Source organism: Suncus etruscus, chromosome 7, assembly GCF_024139225.1.
Source record: "Suncus etruscus isolate mSunEtr1 chromosome 7, mSunEtr1.pri.cur, whole genome shotgun sequence".
NCBI lineage: Eukaryota > Metazoa > Chordata > Mammalia > Eulipotyphla > Soricidae > Suncus > Suncus etruscus.
In genome coordinates this window covers 25,752,826-25,759,627 of record NC_064854.1, presented here as the reverse complement: position 1 = coordinate 25,759,627, position 6,802 = coordinate 25,752,826, and the positions used below count along the sequence as shown (strand labels likewise).

Here is a 6,802-nt window from a genome sequence, read left to right as displayed (position 1 = left end):
GGTAGATGGCCCAGATCACCCTTTTCTCCTCCCCCTAAACACCCTTTACCCCAGTCCAGAGACCAGATTTATTAGCAATGAGTAGTTTCAGATGTTACCAGATGGTAGATCAAAGCTTCTGCTCGACTTTGGTCAAGAATGATTTAGAAGCTTGTTGACTGAACGTTTAAAACTACCACAGGGGTGAGAGTAGGCAAGAGTAAATATAGAATATAACAGTCTTTTTCTCTTCTGATCACAAAACTAAATATCAAAGTCAAATTTGTGACACTTAAAAAGCAGGGATGTTAAAACAAGTGAAAACAAAGCTGGTTTGTTTCTGTGAGTACAGAGAAGAGACTGTAGAATTTGTCTTCACAAAGGCAGATTGGGCTTCTGGCTTAGAAATTTTCAAGAAGGTCTATGCAAAGCTAAGAGGATGACCTAAGTCCTTATGTTTGATGCTTTAAATGTAGCAGAGCTCAACAGCATTCTCTCTGTGAAGCATTCTCTTCTAAACAGAAATACTCAATTGGACCACAATACCTCAATCACTGGCCTAGATCTGAATTAAATTGGGGGTTTGAAATCTAGCTTACTCTGCACTTATCTTAGTCTCAGAATCCACATAAATGGTTTTACTTCGATTCCACAAGTCTTGGAGTATGGGTGTCTTTGAAATATATCTTGAGTTTCTTTTTCTTTCCCCAGGGGAAAGAGATATTTATTATATGTTTTCTGTATTGGTGCTGAACTTGATTTCATTGAATCACTAGATCTACAACTGACTACTATATTTTGCGTGGTTTTCTTTTTCTCTCTTATGCATACCATTACTTTGTCATCTATATGAAATGCATTAAATAAAATGCACTAAATAAAAGACTAAAAATGCTGCATTGTTTAATGTACAGTGTTTTGCAGCAAGTGGAGAGTTAGATATTGATTTTTGTACTGCTGTCTCTAGAAATTTTCAGATAGGATATTGCCTGTTATCTTAGAAATCTTAGTGCATGTTGCCACTGAAGGCTTTATTTTATTTTATTTTATTTTTGGTTAGTTCTACAGCTTCCAAGCTCTCTTCATATACTTTATCCTTTTACTTTGTCCTTTTATTCCATTCCTCCATTTACCTCCAAATTCCTGTTAATGATTTTTCTTAGGATAGATAGTTTTCTTTCTATTTTATTGATTACTTCTAGACCTGTACGTTTCAAATATTGAGTTGTGATGTTAGTAGGTTGAAAAATCCATTCCATTACCTGAAAGAAGAATTGTTTAAGTAAAGAAAAAACATCAAATTAAAAATATTCATTTGCTGATGCTAAAATGAAATTTTTCTGTAAGCTCATCTATAAATTTTTCTGTAAATTTGTCGAGTTTAATGTGGGGAAACACATTCAACCCTATTATTATATGGTTTATAATATGACCATCTTTCCATCCACAGAGGTGCTATTAAAGTAGTTACCTCAATATGTGATATTTTTATACTACCTCTTCCTCAAAAACTTAATCTACTACTCACAAAATTCCCACCAACATTTTTAGTTAAGAAGAAAGATTGTGTCATCTAAGCCATTCCCTATAAGAAATAAAAAATTAAAATATGACAGAAATAATATCTTCTGTGATAGCTTCTTTTTGTGCAATACATTTACCTAGGTTTTTTTCAACTTAGGGAAAAGGAATCCAGACTAGCACAAGAATATTCATTCTACTCTTCTGCTGAATGGGAGTAAAAAGAATGAAACCATGAGGAATTACCTGCCTTTCTGAATCTAAGAATTTTTTCTCTGGAGAGTTGTATGTCTAACTGGTAACTGCCAGGCAGAGAGAAAAAAAAAAGAGTTATACATACTTGCATTGAGCCTGTCAAAGTACTATACAGGTAATTAGAATGAAAGATTTCAGTTTGAAAGGTAAAGCAACAAAAGTTAAAGAAAATATATTGTTCTTTTTTTATATGTTTGTATTTAATTTTTTGATGATGATCAAGAATTTCCACTTTAAATAGGGGCTTGGAGAATGGTAGTCATATAAGAACTACCATTATTTCTTATTTCAATATTCCTAGAATGTATAAGACTTAGTTTCTCCAAATAAAAATTTCTTTAAACAAATTGACAAGAAAAGTTTTGAGGATTATTCAAAAAGTGTTATGGAAAGAAGGCTTCTATGACCATAAAAATTATTTATTTCTTTAATGAGTGAAACTATATGATTAGCAGAGGACACTCCAGGGCAAGGGAGAAGACACTCATTCTCACTATGTTTTAAAATGTTTCTATGTGTCAGTTGGATGTTCTAATTACATACAGAACCAGCCCTTTTGTAGTTCTATCCAGTTGGGCAGGTGGTAGGAAATATTTCTTTCTTTCTTTTTCTTTTTGAAGTAAAACAGGTTTTACTCAGAAATGCTGAGGATGAAGAGAGACTAATACACTCAAGAGAGAGCACAGTCTTCTCCAAAGGCAGAGAGCACCCTGATACTTATCACAAAATGAAAGTGAAGTTTATATTTCAAGAGAGGAAATGTGGGAGACATGCTTAGGTACCTCGTACTCAGGCAGCACCAACTCATGGGCCCAGGGAGCACATGTGTTTTCTTGAAGTGGCAGAATATTAAGAAAAATGACACTCTTTTGGAAGATTATTTTAAAACCTGAAAGTATTCAGACTACTTGTAAAATGTATTGATAGATTGCTAAACAGAAATAGATTTGTCTTAAAATCCATGATGCTAATGAAACCTAAGCAAGAACTTTGAGCAAATTGGGTCATAATTCACTCATTGGATGCCATTGTATTTTCAGTTCACTGACTAAAAATCCTTATGAAAGTTTGATTGCAAATATTTGCTGCCTGTAACACATTCCATTTTAGTAAACATCACTTTAATATATAACAATAGAGGCCTCTGCTTTTGAAAGGTTATGTGAAATTTCTGGGTCAGCAGAAGCAGCAATGAAGCCATTTTTCAATTACTAGAATGCAAAGCAGCACTTGTCCCCCACTTTTTTTTCTTTGCAAAAGAATACTATGTACCATTTTTCTCCCTTTGAAGAAATGTCTATTGTTACTAAAGCACACTTGGACATTTTATGAGGTTGCAAGTATAAATAGTACATTATATTTCCTGTGCTAAATTTTAATCCATCAATAGAAATATTGGTTTCCACTTATTGTTCAAATATAGGGAGTACATGAAATCTTTATTCCTGATGAAACAGATTTTAGGGACTCCTAATCCCAAATACCCCCTTTTTTATAGCTATAGACTTACTCAAGTCTAAAGAAATGAATTTTGAAAAAAATGACAACTTACTGGCTAAGCAAGAAATAGAAGGCATTTTTATATATAGAACAGTATCTGAGACTGGTGCAATTGGGCAGAGAGAAACCCTCTCTAAAAACAAATAAACAAACCCAAAATACCCAACCTTACTCAAAAATTTAAAAAGCAGTCAGACTTTTGATGAAACTCCCTATTGTGTTATGGAATTAAATTTTGAATTTGGAAGCCACACACTGCGCACAAGATCTTCACCACTGAGCAATGCTGTTAGATAAGATTTAACTGCTGTTTAAGCAGTAGTGAGAACATGGCTTAAAGGTGGAAGAAAAAAATCTGTGGAGGCAATAAAAAGGTTAGAGGTTGAATAGAAGCATAGATAATTTGAGGATAGTGAGAATATTCTGCACAATATCATAAAGGCAGATATGTTTTATTTCAGTATATATATATTTTTTTAAAATTTTTATTGTGATCATAATGGGTTACATATCTTTCACAGTAGTATTTTAGGTACATATTAACATTGAATCAGGGGAATACCCATCACCAAATTTGTCTTCCCCCATTCCCAGTTCCCTTTCTGCAATCCATATACCCCACCATTACCCCCCTGGGCTGCTAGAGTAGGTGGTCCCCTCTTTTCTAGCTTACTATTAGAGGTCATATATCTGTTTGGTCCTGGTACCCTCCCTTGTTTCCCCCTCTATTTAAGAGGCGAGCTAGATAAATTGAGTTATGTGGTTTAGTTTGAAGGAAAGAAAAGCAATATAATGGGGTACAAAATAGAAAAATAAAAGAAGTCAAATACGCTGAAAATGGGCAGAGGCTGAAAATGGGCGTTCAACCTCAGTTTGAGAAAGGACATGAAAAAGGTAATTGAAACACCACAAAATACAGAAAGAAATATCAAATTAAACATCCAGTGAGCACTACACCAATAAAGACAAGCACCACACAATAGTCTCGGTTCTGAAATCAAATCATGCCGGAGTGCAAAAAGAGAAAGTTTAGATAAAATGAAATAGGGGATGGAGAGATAGCACAGCGGTAAGGCGTTTGTCTTAAACGGAGGATGGTGGTTCAAATCCCAGCATCCCATATGGTCCCCTGAGCCTGCCAGGAGCAATTTCTGAGCATAGAGCCAGGAGTAACCCCTGAGTGCTGCCGGGTGTGACCCAAATATAAAAAAATAAAATAAAATAAAAACGGAGATATAAACTTCAATATCTACACCAAAATAAAGACATCAAAAAATCGATCAATCAATAAATAAATGTGTGGAAAGATGATTATTTTGTGTTTTTTTTTTCTTTTTCCTCCTGCATAGGTACATTAAGTATTGGGGATATTATAGAGGGAATTCCCTTGGCCTAGGAGTTACAGGGTTTTCCAGCCCTGAAGTATACTGTCATGGGATTAACTGTAGACTCCTTGTATGATCATTTACTCTCCCCTCGGTGCATTTGTGGTGTATGGAAGACTTCTGCTTCATCTTGGATGATAAAAATCTGAACTCTGTATCTAGAGATCTTGGTGACTGTGCAGCTCAAGGAATGGAGCTTATGATGGAGTCTTTCTTTGTGGTTCTAGCAGTTCTGCTTCTTCAGTGTCGTTTTAATCCATCTTCTATAATTGGTGGTCTTGGTCATTATGTTGCTCCTAGGATGGAGCCTGGGATAAAGTCTTTCATTCTGTTTCCGGAAGACCCATTCAGTTGCGGTTGTCTCAGTCAGACCTCTGGAGTTGGAGATCTTGTTTGTTGAACAGATCGTAGACCAAAAGCCTGTTGTTGTTGTTGTTGTTGTTGGTCCTGGAATGTGTACTGTCGAGTCCTGATTGTAACAACCAGTCATCTGTATATAGCGATCTTGGCTTTTGCTCAGGTCAAAGGGTGACATGTTTTCTGATATTGTCTTATCATTGGCTGATGAGGAAGGACATTTTGGTCTTAGATCAAGTTGTTCCCATTTCCTCGTAGTCAGGTTATAAATTTAGAACTGGCTCATGTTGGTGTCAGAGCAGCATTGTAAATGCCCTGGAGGGGATTTGGTTCCTCTAGCTGTTGTGGAGAGCTCTGTCATCTCTATGTCTGGGATCCAGGAGTCAAGGCTGGATGGTCGGTGTCTAGTACCCTGGAGTCTAAGTTGTTTCCACATAACATACTTTCAGGGTGGGAGATGTCTCTGTGTTGTAAAGAAGTATGAGTTCTTATCCCTAGTAGATAAAAGCTTGTTTCTACATGTAAAATTTCCCCCTTTGTTTAATATGTCTTTACAGAAAGAAGTGGTGCTACATTATATTGCTGGTGGCTTTTGGGGGGTGGAGAGAGAAGAAAACAGACACACGCCAAAAACTAAAAATATATATGCTCACACATATCTAAAGAAAAAAAAGTTTCTCTTTTTTTTTTTTTAAATATGGAACGCTTCACGAATTTGCATGTCATCCTTGCGCAGGGGCCATGCTAATCTTCTCTGTATCGTTCCAGTTTTAGTATATGTGCTGCCGAAGTGAGCACTCTCTTTTAAAAAAAAGATTAAATAAAAGACGTAATTAAAGGAATAAAGTGGGTTCAGGAGAGATAGCATGGAGACAAGGCGTCTGTCCTTCCTGCAGAAGGACAGTGGCTCAAATCCCGGCATTCCACTTGGTCCTCCGTGCCCACCAGGGGCGATCTCTGAGCATAGAGCCAGGAGTACCCTCCGAGCACCATGTGGAGTTACCCAAAAGAAGCAAAAACAAATAAAATCAAAAATCAAAAACAAAAGAAAAAAACGGACAAGAATAAAAATGAAAGAAGAAAACAAAAAGGGAGAAATTGAAACTGGAGATTATTTCACATTTGGGGAGAAACAGGGTAAGAGGTAGTGTTATATAGATCTATACTTACGAAGAAAGTATAGGCTTCCCCATTGTCTTTTGAGATTTCCTGTGAGGTGTGCGGTCCAGGCAGGGAGGTCTTGGGTAGAGTTCTTGCAGTGGGGGTACTTTGGAACTAGTTCCGGTATCAACCATAGTCCCCCTTAGGAAGAGGTGATTAGGAGGGCCACACTGCATGAGTCAGTCGGGGTGTTGGTTGTATTTTCTTTCCGGGAACGAGGTGAGGGCTTGAGTGGGTGTCTCTTCACTTGGGTTGTGGGTACTGGTTCCTTGGGGTAGGAGGTCGGTCTTGATGCCTAATGGATTAAGAACTGAGGGTGAAGAGTTGCAGTGTGGTAGGGATATCGGGCGTGGGATTGAGGGGTGAAGGGATAGTCGGATTTCTGGAGGAGAGAGAGGGAATAATATATAGGAGGGGTTATATGGGGTATAGGTATGGATTGTTTGTGGTTTAGGTTTGTCTCTTAAGGAGGATTCCTATCTCTGTGTGCTGCTGCCCACATATAAACATATAGAAGTTAGCTTAGGTGTATATTAATGTAGAGAGGTGGGGAGGGCAAGAGGTGCACTGAGTACAGAAAGATAGGTAAGTATAGTACTTGTAAGGAAAGGAAACTAAAAGATCAACTTTTGGATATGTATAGG

General features: G+C 37.0%; 1 non-coding gene across 1 annotated transcript; it reads right to left on the bottom strand.

The window, feature by feature from the left end:
• Positions 1-5,688: 5,688 nt before the first annotated feature.
• Positions 5,689-5,795, bottom strand: LOC126015081 (U6 spliceosomal RNA). The gene has a single exon (XR_007497980.1). It is a non-coding gene; the product is annotated as a U6 spliceosomal RNA (small nuclear RNA).
• Between the last annotated feature and the right edge of the window lie 1,007 nt (positions 5,796-6,802).